At 42.1% G+C, this 16,512-nt stretch overlaps 1 protein-coding gene across 3 annotated transcripts in view; it reads right to left on the bottom strand.

Moving 5' to 3' along the window:
* The window catches only part of PLEKHG1 (pleckstrin homology and RhoGEF domain containing G1), a 134,054-nt gene that overhangs the window by 116,472 nt on the left and 1,070 nt on the right, over positions 1–16,512 (bottom strand). Inside the window, exon 2 of one of the 3 annotated variants that reach the window (XM_056486225.1) lies at positions 11,238–11,292. The exons of 1 other annotated variant lie outside the window; for it this stretch is intronic. The gene's annotated coding sequence lies outside the window, so the exon portion shown is untranslated. Of the gene's footprint in view, positions 1–7,319; positions 7,424–11,237; positions 11,293–16,512 lie in introns of those variants that run through there. One more of the 3 variants, XM_056486227.1, reaches the window with a different exon arrangement.

Below are 16,512 nucleotides of genomic sequence, written 5' to 3'. Positions count from 1 at the left end.
GCTCTAAAATCTGCCCAGCACACCCTGTGCCTTAGCAAACCATCCTGTCCTACACACCAAGAGAAAAGTAGAGTTTTCTTAATGCTCTGGTAGGCATTTCCCTGCTGACAGGCTCTGAGAAAAAGGAAAACAATTCCTGAAGGGAAGGTCTGCAGAAAACCTGTTCTTTTCCCCTGAGAAATTCGCCTAGCACTGGCTCTCCTAGCACAGATCCCTCTGATACCAATTTAGGAACCATGCCATCTAAAGCAATGGAGGAGCACAAGCATAGCAAGGTACTGCCCTATATATCAGAAAGAAACCTTGGAGATTAAATTGTCATAAATTCTCTCAGAAATTACTTACCTTCACTTAGTAAAAGATCTCAGCATTCTAGAGTGATTTACCAAAACATCTGCACTCTGTCTGATGCTTGGTACTGCAGCTAGAGTTTAAGAAAGTCAGTCAGGAGCTTTGCCCCAAAAATCTGGGAAAAACTCAGAAGATTAAATGAGTTCAAGCTCAGAAGGAAGAGATGCTGGAGACAATCTCCTTATACCATAAGGCAGAAGAGCCTTCCCAGTACAACCAACCTGATAAGGCAAGGATTCTCAGAGGCTATATCCAGTGAGGAGTGGGCTAAGTGGTCCTGTCTGCCAGCAGAACACAGACAGCTACCTCCTCAGGGCAGGAGGAGCACAGAATGACCAAGATAAAGCAAATCAGAGATTTATAGCTTCAAATTCCTCCAACATAAGACTGACAATTACCAGAAAAGATTGACAGAAAGATGTTACAAACCACATGCTGGCAGAGTAAGAGGGGAAGGCAAACTATCTCTCCAAATTCAATAATGATTTGTTGTTAAATACATCTTTGTCTACCATTCAAATAGGCTAAGACTGCTGATTCTTCAGAAAAATTAATGTTTCTATGAGCAAGTGGAGTCTGTGATGACATCACTCAGACACTAAGGTGTGACAGCTCTCTGAGCAGCCTCACAAGGCATGTTATCAGGATAGTGAGAAGGAACTGGAACATAAACAGTGAGAAAACTTCTTAAGCACTCGAGTATGAAGCATGCTCATCTTGGCAGCACCAATACTGCTTGTAAGCCAAACCCAGGTTTCTGCTATTAACTTGGTTTCAGTTTAAAACAAAAACTGGAAAGCTCTGTGCGTACTGAAGTAATAAAGATTGCTGACGTACAAGGATTAAAGACATACAAATAAGTAGTACTTCATCTCACTATTTTCAAAATTATTTACAAAGAAGGAACTATCATTTCCCCCCCATATCAGACATCAAGGACACAAAGCACTATGTTACTTTATACTGAAGTACCACAGAGCAGTGGCAGCAGCAGAAAGCAAGCTGCTCTGCCACTTCCTTTCTGAAATGTGTTGGGAACTCTACTATGGATCTGGACTTACTGGAGTAGGGAATGCAAATGCAGAAAAAGAAATAAAAAGAAAACCCCCAAACAGCACATTGATTCTGGTATTTAGAAATCACAATGAAGCTGCAGCAGACAGTGTATCTAATATTAGAGGACATATATGAGAGTAAACATTGGTAACTACTTCAACAAACTAGAATTTACAGGGGGTTAGGGAGGAAAACTTACCTGTGTTTACAGATAACTCTGCATAACACAAGGGGAAGCATGGGAGAAAATACTAGCAGTAAATCTAGGAGATACAGACTCCTTATGTGGGGTAATTAAAAGGCAGAAGCCGACCTTGAAGCCCACACCCAGATGACAATGCTGGAAGACGTCAGCCACGACCATGAAAAGAAACTGGCTATTACACTGTCCCCACTGCTCCTCAGGACAACCCAAACAGCCACCTCCTAACCAAGGCACCAAGGTTTTATCTCCAATGGCTGTGAGCAAGCAAATGAGCAGGTGATTCAATCCTTATAGCTGTGACACACTTTTTATCTCTTCCAGTGAAAGGAAGCACGCATCTTATCAGCAGAAAACAGTAGCTGAATGATACTAATGCTTGGAGCGTGATCCTGAAACAGCTGAATGGATATGAAGGTTCAAATACTCAAATGTTTACATTCATTAAGTTAGGTTTTAAAAGATCTGGGCAGGGCTCATGCAAATTTCTACAGAATGTGTGCTTACAGGAAGAGGCTTGGCACTACTTGCAGTCTGAAACTCAGAGCAGGCAAGCAAGACTTATAGGATTCACAGTTAATTAGCACTGCTTCAGCCCTAAAGTTTACATGGGAAATTGCTGCCAGCCCAATTTATACCTGTTCACTAGACTTATAAAACACAACACGTGCAGCCTCCACTAGCATAATCATCATGGTCCCACAGAACACTAGGAAGCAGAACTAGTGGAGCACATATTGAGGAAGGAAGGAAGAATAGAATCAAGCCAAATGCATGAAGTCACCCTTATGGATAAATTTTTAAATTGTCACCTTGTTTGCTACTTTCACAGCAATGCTCTGCATTGTGATTAGTGAAAACACAGGTAGTGACCACTCCCACACACAGGCTCTTCAGAAGGCACCTCAGCCAACAGAGGACAGTGGGTTTAAGAGTTTGTAACTTTGCTTGGACAACTGCTTCTTTCAGGCCTCCTTGATAAGTAGATTTCCCCTCTATCTTCTTCCCAGGTCTATGCCCCTTTATTTTCCTGCATTTGTAATCAAGTTCATGGTTAAACCTATTTTAGTCCAAGTTCATACAAACTCAACTTTTGGTGGATCAGACTAGATGAAACTATTTGATACAACGATGAAACTTAAAATTTTTTTTAAAAAAATTTTATATCCTTAAAGTTATTTAGGAAAGTTTAAACACCAAGAAATAGTTTGTCACACACTTTTCTTGCTTTTTTTGAAAATTAATGAATACCAACAGGCTATACTGATACTTTTAGTTATTATTCAATCTGTTCACATTCATCTCTTGTATTATTAGCCACGTATATAAAAGACTTCTGTACTTACAGTTATAACTGTTGCTACTGCACTAAGATTGACTTTACCCTTCATTCCCTTTACTCCTGTTCCCAGGCCAGTTTTGTGGTTCCACCACTCACTGTGGTGTGTGAGGCTTTTCTAAAGCAGAGGAGAAATCTAGGCTCCACATCCTTTGCATCCTAAGTTTACAAGAATAACACTTTCTTCCACTTTTCATTCTTTCATTTCTCTCTTTCATTGACAGTCCTACTAGCTAAAACTTATGTGCAGTGACAGTAGTGCAGGTTCCCAGAATTAACCACTCAGAAACAGTTCTGCAAGCCTTTTGGCCACTCCACACTTTGCTGAAGGCTGCAAAATTCTTTCCCCCCACCTTCCCCTCTTAACTGTACAGAAGCAGAATGCCATTCAGAGTAAACAGTGGTAAGACATCCTCATTGTCCCCACCAAAAAAAATTCCAGCTTATTATAAGAGGATCACCATCTCTCCAAATGTTTTCGGTAGACATTACATTATTAACTTGCATTTTTTTGTATTTTATTATTCTATCTTCTATTATATATTCTAGCTAAATATCTGTGTACTATATTTGGCGATTAAGAAATTTATGGCAAAGTAACTCAAAGCCACAACTAATTGAACATGTCAATAAAACATGTTTCTTTAACACAGCAACCCTCCTTCTCAACATGCAAAAGGGAATGCACATCAGATTAATTCCTTTGTTCTAATTTATAACTGCCACAGCTTTACACATGCCTAATCTGAGAAACTTCTAAATGGAGCCTGCAAATGGCTCCCTTCATCAGCTTAGATGTTCCCATTTTTTCCTGATCCAGCACATCTGACCTTGTGGAGTTGGGGTACATGACAGGGTCATGCTGCCACCCAGAAATGTGGTCCCTCTCCTTCATAACCCCCATGCTCCCACAACCAAGAGCTGCAGGTCTGGTTTGGCTGGTAGAAACTTAGTGGTACCCAGCAATTAATGGAAAGGCAATCAAGCATGAAGAAAATTAATTAATAAATAAAAATCAACAGTTTAATGGGTCTTTGGCATCCTTTAACAACTGCACTAAGTATCTGTTAAAATATTGTTATTTTGAATTTCTTTGAAAAATTAAGAAAGCTCCATCCATTCTGTAGTATCCTTCCCTAAGAATTGCTTTGGTTTAGGATTGGGTTTTTTTTAGTGACAATTTTAGAGGTGACACCTCTGTACAGAAGCTTTTTTTCAATAGCATTATTTCAGGCTAATCTGCGGATCTACTCTTCAAAATTACTAACAGTAGATTTTTTAACTGCGTTCTTGATTTCCCTATTTTTGGGTTGATCTCAGAAGCACTCACCCAAGCCTCAAAGTTGTATTGGTGATGCTACCACAAAGCAAGATAAAATAACAGAAACCAATGGTAAATTACAATTCTGTTAGTGTTCTATGGTTAGAGAAACTGACCAGCTTTGCACTGCTGAGTTTGCATTCAAAGACAATAAAGCACTGCTTCAAGTAAATGCCTTTGTCAGTTGCTACAGCCCTATCTGGTTAGCAGGGCTTTAAAAAGCCTTTCCTGAACAGGAGCCAAGAAATCACAAGCATAGGAAAGGCAGAGGACAACAGGTATACAACAGCCCAACCCAAATAAATGTACACAAGGAGGCTGTCAAACTGCATACTGCTCCAAATGACTTCACAAAAAACTATCACTGGTGCCACATGAAAGACTGTGTCACTGAAAGGTTCAAACATACCAACCTACACAAATAACAGTAGCAAAAAGTACACAAGCTCACTACTTGCCACTTATTAGAAAAGCAAGCAGATATGTTCACTTCCCTTCTAGCTTTAACTTTTTAGGTCACAACAAAGGTTTAAAATAAAATAACAAAACAAAACTACAAAGAAACCCAAAACACAACGCCATTAAAAAAACCTACCCAGACAAAAACACCCCACTCCCACACAGGAAGGCACCAAGTGCTCCGTTAGTTAGCTCCAAACCCTTTCTGCCTTCTTCCACCGCCTCACAATCAAACACTTGAGCCTCACAGTATGCCTCTAGACAGTTAATTTGTAGTCTCACATCCTGCCCAAGGAAGAAGAGCACATTAGCAGATGTCCTGAAATGATGAGAGCTGCCAACAAACTAGGCTGACTGCTTGAAGATTTCCACTTAAATATCAAGTCAATGCCGTCTTTGCAAGATGCTATCAAGTAAGACTATAAATTACAAACTGATTTGGCTACACAATTGTTTTTTTCCCTTCTCTTTTTTTTTGCAAAATCAAAAGTAAAACAACAGGAAAAATTACACCTTAACACCTAGTGTTAGAATCCTAGCATGCCTTTGTACAGATGCACTAAGTTGAGTGGCCACAGGTCGACGTTGTTTGCTTAGGGCTTTCTAGGTCTGTGAGAAACAGCCAGCATTCCCAGAAATGAACACATTCGAAACTGAACCTTTTATCAGAGTGTTTTGCACCATTTCTAGTTTGCCAACTGAGAACACAGAGCTGAAGTACAGTCCAAGTTTAATAGCTAAGCATCTGCATGGACCCGAGAACAATACCAATATTCACTAAGAGGCCAATCTCAAACTGCCTTCTCATATTTTCAAGACAAGCACTCCATTAATACATTTCCTAACCTTAGCATAACTCTTATGTTTTCATCCCAAAGCACCCACACACACATTGGTGAAGAGTTCCCAAAATTATGACAACTACGTGCCCCACACACACCAGGGGAAAAATACCCCTAAAAATAAATCTCAAGGAAGCTATATATTGTGCCTTGCCAACCACAGTGAATTGTACAGCCAGGAGTTGCTACAGCCAGATTTAGCTTCACACAAGCTAACAGGATTCCTTTATAAATTTAGCTAGAGGCACGGGCAACAAACGCTTCTGGAAATTTGAACCGCAACTCTCTAGCAGCAAAGACTATTCCCTCCAAGAATGAAACAGTAGCAAAAGATGACTATTAGTAAGCTCTTATTACACAGCTTTCAAAACACCTATAAGTCATCAGGTTCTCTAGGCAGAGTTATTAAACTGCTGAAGTACCAGCAAACATTAAAAGAAAAAAAAAGCAAGGCTACAGCTCTTTCTGTGTCTGCCAATTAATAATCAAAGGAGGAAAAATGCCAACCAAAGAGAGACCGTATTGGAAACCAGCTGAACGTTCGTCTGTTTCAGGTCCTTTTCCCTCCTACTTGGAGCAGTGAAGAAAGAAGGAAACGAGTGCCTCAGGTCTGTCAGTGCTCACTGAAGGATGAGATCTGAAGGGCTTCTCCTTCAGCAAGAAGGACTGGGACACACGACCCGCAAAGCAGGGAAAAGACGAGTGCAAGATATGGGGAAATTCATCCTATAAGGCAGCTTTGCCCCACTGCCTCTCCACAGAATCAAAGCTCCTGCTACTTAACAATAGATCAATCATATTTTCAAACCTCTTTAGGCCATACTTATCACAATCCCATTAACTTTAAAACATTTTTAAAAAAAAAATAGAGGATGGGTTTTGGGGGTTTGCTAAAGCATCCCCACGAAACCTGAGGCCCTATGGAATTTTATCATATTTTAAAAGTACCTCCTCCCTCGCCGAAGAAACTCGAGGAAACCCCCAGGCTCGGGCTGAGCCGGTGCAGCTGGGCAGGCTCCGCGGGGCTCCGGCGGAGCACAAAGCGGTGCGAGCACGGGGCGGCGCGGTGTGAGCCCGGTGTGAACACGGTGCGAACACGGTGCGGTGTGAACACGGTGCGGTGTGAGCTCGGTGCGGTGTGAGCTCGGTGCGGTGTGAGCTCGGTGCGGTGTGAGCTCGGTGCGGTGCGGTGTGAGCTCGGTGCGGTGCGGTGTGAGCTCGGTGCGGTGTGAGCCCGGCACGGTGCGGTGTGAGCTCGGTGCGGTGTGAGCTCGGTGCGGTGTGAGCCCGGCACGGTGCGGTGTGAGCCCGGCACGGTGCGGTGTGAGCCCGGCACGGTGCGGTGTGAGCTCGGTGCGGTGTGAGCTCGGTGCGGTGTGAGCCCGGCACGGTGCGGTGTGAGCCCGGCACGGTGCGGTGTGAGCCCGGCACGGTGCGGTGTGAGCCCGGCACGGTGCGGTGTGAGCTCGGTGCGGTGTGAGCACGGTGAGGTGCGGTGTGAGCTCGGTGCGGTGTGAGCCCGGCACGGTGCGGTGTGAGCTCGGTGCGGTGTGAGCTCGGTGCGGTGCCTGGGCGGGCGCGCACAAAGGCTGCGCTCACCGAGCGTCCCCTCCCCTGCGGAGCCCCCGGCGCGGCTGCGGGACTCCGGGACCCTCCCTCCCGCACCGAGCCGAGCCGAGCCCAGCCGGTCCAGGAGCCGCCGCCCCCTCCCCGGCGAGCCCGCCGAACAAAGCCCCCGGCAGCGCTCACCGCAGCCTCTCGCCGCCCGCTGCCCTCGGCCAGCGCCGCTCCCCCGCCGCACGCCCAGCGCAGGGTGCGGGAGGTCAGGGCGCTCCGCAGCCCATCCAGCGGCCGCGCCCCGCCTCACTCCAGCTCCAGCTCCGGGCAGCGGCTGGATCTCCAAACTTCCTCCTCCTCCCGGCCGGGCAGAGGAGTCTGCGAAACTCCCCTCCTCCATGCAGCTCCCGCAGCCCAGCCGCTGCCTCAGCCCCTCCCCGGGGAGGCCCAGCCCGGCTCTGGGCTGGTGCTCGCTCCGCTCTCGTCCCCTCCCTACTCCGCCGCCCCCAGCCCCCGAGGCTGGGAAAGGGGGGGGAAGAGAGATTAACCACTCGGATTTGTCTCTGGAATGGAGCCAAAGAGAGCAGTCGGGTTACAGCCCCGGGAAGAAGAAGGGAGGAAAAGGCAATGGGGGATTAAAAAAAAAAAAAAAAAAAAAAAAAAAAAAAAAAAAAAAAAAAAAAAAAAAAGAAAGGGAAAAAAAAATAAAAAATCCGCTACTGTTTTCACCCAGGGAAAAGCGCTGGGCTCTCCTGCCCTCCCCCGTGTGTCAGGTCACAGCCTCTCCGCCCGGTCCCCGCCTCGCCCAGCTGCCCACCGCCTCCTCTCCGCCACCATGGGTCTGAAATTCAATTCACGGGTCTGAGAGATCTGTAAATGAGTTGCCAAATTGCCAAAATGCGAGGAGGACGAGTCCACAGTGAAAAACAGACCCGTAAAAAGCAAATTCCAAGAGGCTGTAGATAGACTACACCTGCCTCGTGGCAGGCTACTAGGTCATCTTCTTTAGAAAGGTGAGTTTAGCGTTGCACAACATTAAAAAAAGAATAAATAAAAAAGATTCAAAAGAGAAAAAAATGGCTTAAATAAAGCCTGAATTCTTCATACATGTTCAGTGCTCCTTATTTATCTGAGCACTAATAAAATCCTTGGTTTCCTGTAAAACCTCACTCCGTATTTCACTTTTAGTAAAGCTGTATTGCTTTTGTTCTATAACAGTTTCTCCCTCTACTCGTGCTACTATACAGCATATGGAATGCAAGGAAAATTGGGAGGTTAGAACAGCTCATACTTTTCAGATGTCAAAACAAGTAATTACAGCAGTAATTCAGAAAAGCAGGAAATTTCAGTGTTTGCCCTCATCTTACCTGTTCTCACTGGAATCCTAAGAAAACAAACAAAAAAAAATCCCAAAAAACCACCAAAACACCTTGGTCAGGGTCTGTTTCTCTGCTATTTATTCAGAAGCCCAGAGCTCTTTCCCAACACGCACATTGAATATTCTTCAGACCAGTGCTGAATTTTGAAAGATTATGACATTTATGAATTAATTTTGGCCACCTTTCAAAACAAAAGTTTTTGTTTAATAAGTGGGACTATATTACCTTTTCAAGGAAAAAAAAAAACCCTCCAATGATTTAATGACAGTTATTCTTGCATATAACATTTATTGACATTGCAGAATTACAGCACAGTTACCATAGAATCACAGAATATTCTGAGTTGGAAGGGACTCTCAAGTTCAAGTCCTGGTCCTGCAGAGCACAGCCCCAGGAATCCCACTCTGTGCCTGAGAGTGTTGTCCAAATGCTCCTTGAGCTCTGCCAGGCTGGTGCTGTGACCACTTCCCTGGGGAGCCTGTTCCAGTGCCCAAACACCCTCTGGGTGAAGCACCTTGTCACCAAGGGGTAAATCTCACTCCATTCCTATTTCCTTCTGAGCCATCACTGTCCTGTCAGGCAGGAAAGGCAGATCAGAGAAGGCTGGACTCCACAATTAATACTCTGGAATGGTATTCTGAAGAGTAGCTTGACAGGGCGGCAAGCAGAAAAAGAGCAATTTTAGATGAGATTTAGTAGCTCCACTAAAATCAGCCCACTGGTTGTGGTCTCCTGCACTACATAGCTAGTCCATGTCTGAATTCAGCATCCAGCTGAGTACATATCCTTGCCTCAGCACACTATACTCTGGCCTTGAGCTGGGAACAAAAAGTTAGCCTTCATTTGCAAGTCAATATAAAAAAAAAAATTGTAAAAGAAAATAAAAATTAAAAAAACTTCTCTGATGAAACTACTGGGAAAGAAGTATTTGTAGCTCTCTCCCATTTGGGGAATCAGGGAACATTTTTTCCTTTATGAATAGATCTTTGAAAGATGGTAATAAAACAAACTACTGCTTGATGCATTTAACTCGGTCCAAATTAAAACAAATGAAAATGCACACATGTCCCCAAATGGGAAATACAGCAAAACCCCCAAGCCACAGACTATTCCAAGTTCCTTTAAGAAACTGTAGAGTCTCTTCAAATATGTTTTAAAGGCCTTGCATGATCTGTTCCATATGGAATTTGTTTTTCCTCAGTGCTGTGACTAACAGGAAAAATCTTCAAGAGGAGAAGTCTCTTCCTCTCTCTTCATCCTTCTACCTCCGTTTCCCCAAAGGACTGATCATGAGTCTGTCTGGTTTCTGTTTGCTTGTGCTAAAAATAACTTTACAGTGGACTGACAAAATACGCTGAGTTCTAAGGCGTCTGACTGATAATGTAGGATCATTGTTGCAGAAAGAGTGAGAGAGGTTTAAAGGTCAAGCTTTACAACACTGTAACACAAAATAGTGTAGCTCAAGAACTGCATATTTTTGGAGGAATTAGATACATGGACAAATTGTGGGAACTCCTGTCCTTGAAGGTAATTCACCTGACTGTTGGTAAAAGGGCACGAGTGACAAGGAAGCTGCAGGCAGGTTTCTTTCTCCTGGGGTTTGCCTTACACCAGAAAATCGGTGGCACAGGGGGGAGCACCAGTTGTTAGTCACCCTCAGCAGCACTCCTGTGCACAGGCAAGAAGCAAGTCTGTGTTCCCCCCAGCTGCACCTTTTTGATGCACATCTTTTTCTACTCCCTCTCACAGCTTCTCTCATACTCTCACACCACAGCATCCCTGCCTTCCCTCACCCACAAGGTGGGATCCAGCTCCATCTGCCAGCTCCTCACCTCTATCCCCTCTGCTGCCCTGGCAGTCAGAAACTTGCACCTCAAATGAGTTTGGTGTCTTTCACAGGGGTGGCCAGGACTTCCCTTCATGAAGTACTTGAAAGGGATTTGCTTCCTATCTTGGGCATCTGTAACCTAACATTCTTTTCCTTCTGGGAGGTCTGCTTATATCAACTGGTCTACCAATAATTTTGTACATATACATATGTTTTCAAATGTCACAGCATTTCTTTACATCACCAGCTCTGAACTGCACCAGTCATTGTGTTAATGTTTTCCTGATTCTGGCTGTGACTCAGCAAAACTGTAACCAATGCCTTTAAATGTGCAGTCACTGTCACTTCAGTTTTGTTGACTGATGATGAGTTTCAGTCAGGAGAAACTCAAGTTTATCGCTCTGAGTTAGAATCTGGGATGGGGGGAAAGCTTGTCCCTACAATAACAGAAAACTGCAACTTGTAAAGACACTCCCACCTACACACACTTAAAAGACATATCCCAGAATTGATTGTTTGGTGAGGGGGAGGATCTGTAGAAGAAAACTGCTGTATCCATGCCATGCACAAGGGTTTAAAGCAGGGAAAACAGATATGATATTAACCTGGGCACCCAATCAGTAATAACAGTGATAGTGATGATAATGATAATAATAATAAATGCAATGTGCTCCTTGCTTTGTGTCCAAATTAATTATTCCACCCACAATACACTTAATTGGCAGGCACAGGTACACTCATTTGCTTTGCAAAGCAATATTATTAAGTGTAGGGGGTTTTTAGAGCTGTGCTCCTGTTTCATAGAACACACTTTCATGCACACTAATGCCAAGGAGTATGCAACCATTCCAGTAATTATATGTTCCAGTAAAATCATTACTATCAAATAAAATGCTATCATACCTACTTCATGCCTGTATCCTGAAGGTATTCAATTACTTCCAATTTGATGAGATACCTGTGTGAAAAAAAATTGGAAGCATATTTAAGTCTTTACAGCAACAGCTGCTAAAACATTTAATCACAAAGTTCAAAATATCTTACGGCCAATCTTACTGTCAAGTTTAAATGGAAGTGCTTTAAATACAAGCTGACTTTGCATGTCACTTGCCTTGGGAAACAAATAGCGTGCATAAAGAATGGGAGTAAGAGGATGAAGTTTAGTGGTTGCAAGTATGATGACTGTCAACATAAGAAAAGGACAAAATATTGTACTGAAGGAAATTACTGAATTTAATCTTTCTAGGGAGAGTGTTTGACTCCTTTGTCTGGGAATATTTCCATGCAGAAGTAAACATCTTTGAGATTATTTGCTTTTCCGCATAGCAGCACTGCTTGGATCGTCCACAAATGCAACTGTATTTCATAAAAAAAGCATGGAGACCAGCTGCAGTTTTCATGAAATAGTCTTCTGGTAAATTCAAAAGCTAGTGCAATTATGTTGTCAGCTCAGGTCTCAAATTCCTTACAAGTCTTGGGTCTTAAGCACAACCTCCCCCATAATGCTTTTTTCATTGTGATAAATAATAGCTGTCTACATTTCCCATTTGTTCTTCTCCAGAAAGTTTCTCTTCTGCATTATTCCTGAAAACGCTTGCATCTACACTCTTGCAAACAAAAACTGTGTTTCAGTCTTACAAGGGCTCATCTTCTTCCCAATTAAATTTTCTGTGGAGTATTTTTAGGTTATAAGGCTGGAATTGAACTGTTAACTTCAAACTTTGGTCTTCAGCCATATTGCTCTAGAAGAAAGTGCCCACTAGTTCCATGTTCCTCATAGCAAAGCCAGTTAAGGTGAACCATTGCAACCCCTCCAGGATGGAAGATGCTTACCCCATTTTCTCTGGACAGGACACTCAAAAGCTCAAAATAAAGCCGGAGCAGGATCCCAGCCACTTCCTCTTCTCTGTTTGGTTGCTTGCACAGCAAACAGCCATACTGAGCACACAGGAGGTGCTTGTTTCTCAAAATTCAGCTGCCTCTTTTTGGCTTAAATTGATTATTCACAAAAGGAGTATTAAAACACCACAAGGAGGCCTTCATCTTGTGTGTTTTATTTAGGGGCTGCAAGATCTTGCTCTTTAAAAGGGCTTTTTCTTGCTGCATGCTTTGTGATGAGTCTACATGTACAAAAAAGCAGGATCAAGTCCAAAGTGCTTCAGAGCACAAGGAGGATATTAGACTTGCTTTAAACAGCAACTAAGAGTTGCTTTTCAACACTGCTAATGCAGGTTGCTCAAATGGCAGATGAGCTCATCTCATTACAGGACTCCAACTTCAAGGAAACTCCTTCAAACATAACCACTGCTTTCTTCTGACTCATCTAGGTTATTAAAAAAAAACTTTTGCTACTTACATGAAAATCTTGCGGTTCCCTATTTTCAGCTGTAGCTTTTAAAGTACAATGCTCCACAATAATTAGACTAATTGTTTTAAACTACCCTCTGAGTAATAAGTAATAAACATGCTTTTTTTTTTTTTTTTTTTTTTTTTTAGGCAATAAACTAAATTCAGCCCCTAACTTCTCCAAGATCACTGTCTAGTCCCTAGAGTATTTTTTTCAAACACAACTGGCTTGCATTTATTTTGGTTTGCTGCACATCAGAGGGTGAGGACCCCAGAGCAGGCAAATTGCAAAGGCAGTTCTGTGGGCATGGATCAGAGAGGATCCCAAGGGGCAAATTTGAAAGCAGGAACTGAGAGGACTGTAATCTCCTTTGCTGTCCAAATCACCTATCAGATAACTGTGATAACTGTTCTGCCACTGTTCAGCCATCCCAATCCTCACCAAAGCTGCATCCCGTGCTGTCCCAAGACACTGCCTCAGCAAAACATTTTCCTCTGTCTTAGCAAAATCTATGAGTGGCAAAAGCCAACCAGATCACAGGCAGTGGGCATAATTCATCACAACCCTCAGGAAGTTTGGGTAACACCCAAAAACTCACTCTCAGCCACTGCAGACTCATCGAGGGAAGGTGATATTTCAGATCCTATCAAGACAGCACAAAGATGTAACAAACACCCTGTAGCTTCATTCTGCACCAATCTACATGAGTGCAGGCACGGCAGTGGAAAAGGAATAAAAGCTTTATCAGGACTTGTAACAATGAATGCAAGTGGCAGCTTCATTGACCTCAGTCAGTGCCTGTCCAGAAGAAGGATGCAAGCTCTAAAATGAAGAACTGTCATTGACAAAAAGACAGAGAATCAATTACAGTTTTTACAAATCTTGCTGCCTACAGTAGGGATAGATGCTTTTGAGTTTTTAATGGTCATATATAGCAGTATAAAAATACAAAATACTTTAAACGGAAGCAAGAAAAGAGATGGTACCTCAACCTCAGACAGAGGAGATTAAGAGCAGAAGAGATATCTCAGTGAACTAATGAAATAAGGAAGAAAAACAGAAGAAAATGAAAAAGAAAAGTAAAAAAAATAAAATCCAAAAAACCTAAGGTGTTATGATCAGTGTTGGTAATTTTTTTTTTATTTAATGTAGAAGTCTTTTTATTTAATGTAGTACAGGAGAACAGCCCCAAATTAAAATCAGAAACAACATCATTTAGAAAAGGCAAGGTGTTGCAGCATTGTGTAAAATTTTGTTTATGTGACATGACATGGCCTAAACTTGCTGGTTATTCTATCTCTGTTCACAAAGTAATTATCTATACAAAAAGTATAAAATTTGAATGTTAATGTAACCAAAACAGTTCCAAATTATTCTGAGGCATGACTGCATGTCAATTATCACTGTTTTGAAAGAATTCCATCAGTCCAGCAGCCGGCATGCTGTGTTATTATTACAGATGCAAGATTTACCAAATAAAGTCACGTCGAAATTGGAGTATTTGGAAATAGCAGATCAGAGAATTTTCAGAGCGTCTCAGAAACACAATAGTGCCCAACTTTCACTGAAAATTGTTTTTAGATTGCTCTGCTATCTCAAGATATGAAAGATAAAATCACTTTCATGGTATCTTTCTCACAGCCATTGGCAAAGCAGCTGATTTAAGAGACAAAAGTCTGTTCTGTTTCCTCAAACCTTCAACTTTGTGGTACATCTGTCCCAGGACAGTGTCCCACTACATCACTTTGAACAAAAAAGCCAACAAACACTTAAGACTGTTAAATGCCTGTAAATCTAAGCAGCTGTGTTGTGAGTCATTTCAGGACTGGCTAATAATTGAATAAACAACTGTCATTGTGCTCCATGAAACTCCCATGTCTTGGCTTCTCTCATGAAAGCTGCACAAGAACCACAAAAACTCAGTCAGCTATGACAATGCTTACCTCATACCTCTATTCTACCAACCATCATGAAACACATCCTGCTTCTGAGAATGTAACAGTAATCATTTCCAAATATTCCAGTGGTGAGAAACTTTCTTACAGAGTGATATTTTTGAGGACCCTCAGATAAAACTTTTACTGCCATTTATTATTTATACAGCAATAATGCTCACAAAGCACAGTGCCCAATGAACTATATGCAACTTTTGTAAAAAAGAAGGAAAAGGTCCCCACAACAGGGAATTTACAAACTAAGTGATGTTGAGAGTGTTCTGAACCTTTGAGTAAACATAGCTTAAATTTCAGCTGGAAGGGAGGTCTCTTTTTCTAGATCAGTGGTCTTTACCATGTGGTCTACTACTAGAAGACCTGGAAAGATAACTGAGAAAATAAAGTTTGCTTCAGTAAACTTAGATTCACTTTACAAGGGTCCACAAATTTGAAACAGATCAAAAATACCAATCTTCCTAAAGATTTGTAAACTATACCATGGAATTACATTCTTGCTCAATTATTTGATGGGATCATAACCGCACTACTGGCTAAACAAGAGAAGCAGTCACTCTGGGAAGTTCACTGAGAGATAGTGAAAGCCAGCAATATTCCTGAGCCCCAGACTTTTGTTGCCTTCTAGCCAAGTCTCCAGACTCATCCATGCATGCTGAATGTTTAGCAGCAGCATCTGGGAGAAAGCTAAGAGAGAAGAGCCTAGGAGCCAGAGGAACGCACCTTAGTTTTGCAAAGTGTTGGAAAGAGTAAAAACAAGCTCTAGGGTCTGTAAAAATCAATAGAATTTACTAGTTTATAAAGTAATTCCTGTTAAACCTCATGAGGTTTATACAAAAAGCGTGTAATATGAAGATTCCCTACTGGTGAGCAGATAGCTTCACTGCTGTGACTAATTCAGCCTATGATGGCTTTGCCAAGGCTATAAACAAAGTTTCAGGCTGCTTTATTGACAAGGATACTGCTGGAAAAAGCTCTGACACCTTCCAGCTGCATATTTCTTTTCACCTACAAGATACCACTCTAACTTGCAAAATACCTAGGCACATAAAAAAAGCAAGAAGTGCTTGTGTCTGAAGCCTAAATTTGCTTTGATAGTTAGTAACTCTCTGTTTTGGCACTCCTGGAGGAAGGTCCTCACAGCTGTGCTTTCCATAAGACAACCATGTCAGTGTTGCACAATGCTGCACAGAGCTCCCTTTAGTAAGAGCCTCTGTTAATGAGGTTGAGAGAGATCCTGGTAGAGCAACAAGTCCAGAAGTCAATCTGGGGCAAAACAGAGAGCAAAAATAAAGAAGCAAAAAGCTAAAAAATGCTCACAATATTGTATATTTGGTTTTGACCTGCAGAGTGAGGATCTGTTTAATCACAACATGTTATTATGGCCAACAATAGTACAGTTAGTTTTCTGAATCTTTAGGACAGTTATAACATAAAACTCTTTCACTGGAAAGCAATACCTATAGATGCAAACACTGTTATTTGCTTTTGTGTATAAAAACAAGAGAGTCACAAAGAATCTTTCTTTATCTACCAGGCAGTTGATATGCATATTATACAAAGAAAAAACTTTCCTCAGCATGTTTCCCAGAATGAGGTCTCTTTTGACAGTAGTTAACAAGCAAAGAAATATCTTTATTTAAATCCACGTTAGAATATTTTTCTGTTCTACCTTAATCACTTCAACTATGTAGAGTCGTCCTTTTTACTACCTTCTTTCTTTTAATTGAAAAAATCCCCACTGCTTATGCTGCCTTTCTTTAGGCCCAAGACCATGTGTTTTGACCTGCTGAGTGTATGGTATGGGCCTATTGTAGGCTTCCAAAAAAAAAAAAAAAAAAAATTAAGCCAAATGTTTGTTAAAATCAGTTGTTCCTGTTTG

Source organism: Oenanthe melanoleuca, chromosome 3 (assembly GCF_029582105.1).
Source record: "Oenanthe melanoleuca isolate GR-GAL-2019-014 chromosome 3, OMel1.0, whole genome shotgun sequence".
Taxonomy (NCBI): domain Eukaryota; kingdom Metazoa; phylum Chordata; class Aves; order Passeriformes; family Muscicapidae; genus Oenanthe; species Oenanthe melanoleuca.
Note: the sequence above shows the minus strand (reverse complement) of the source record. Positions and strands in the feature narration are given on the sequence as shown.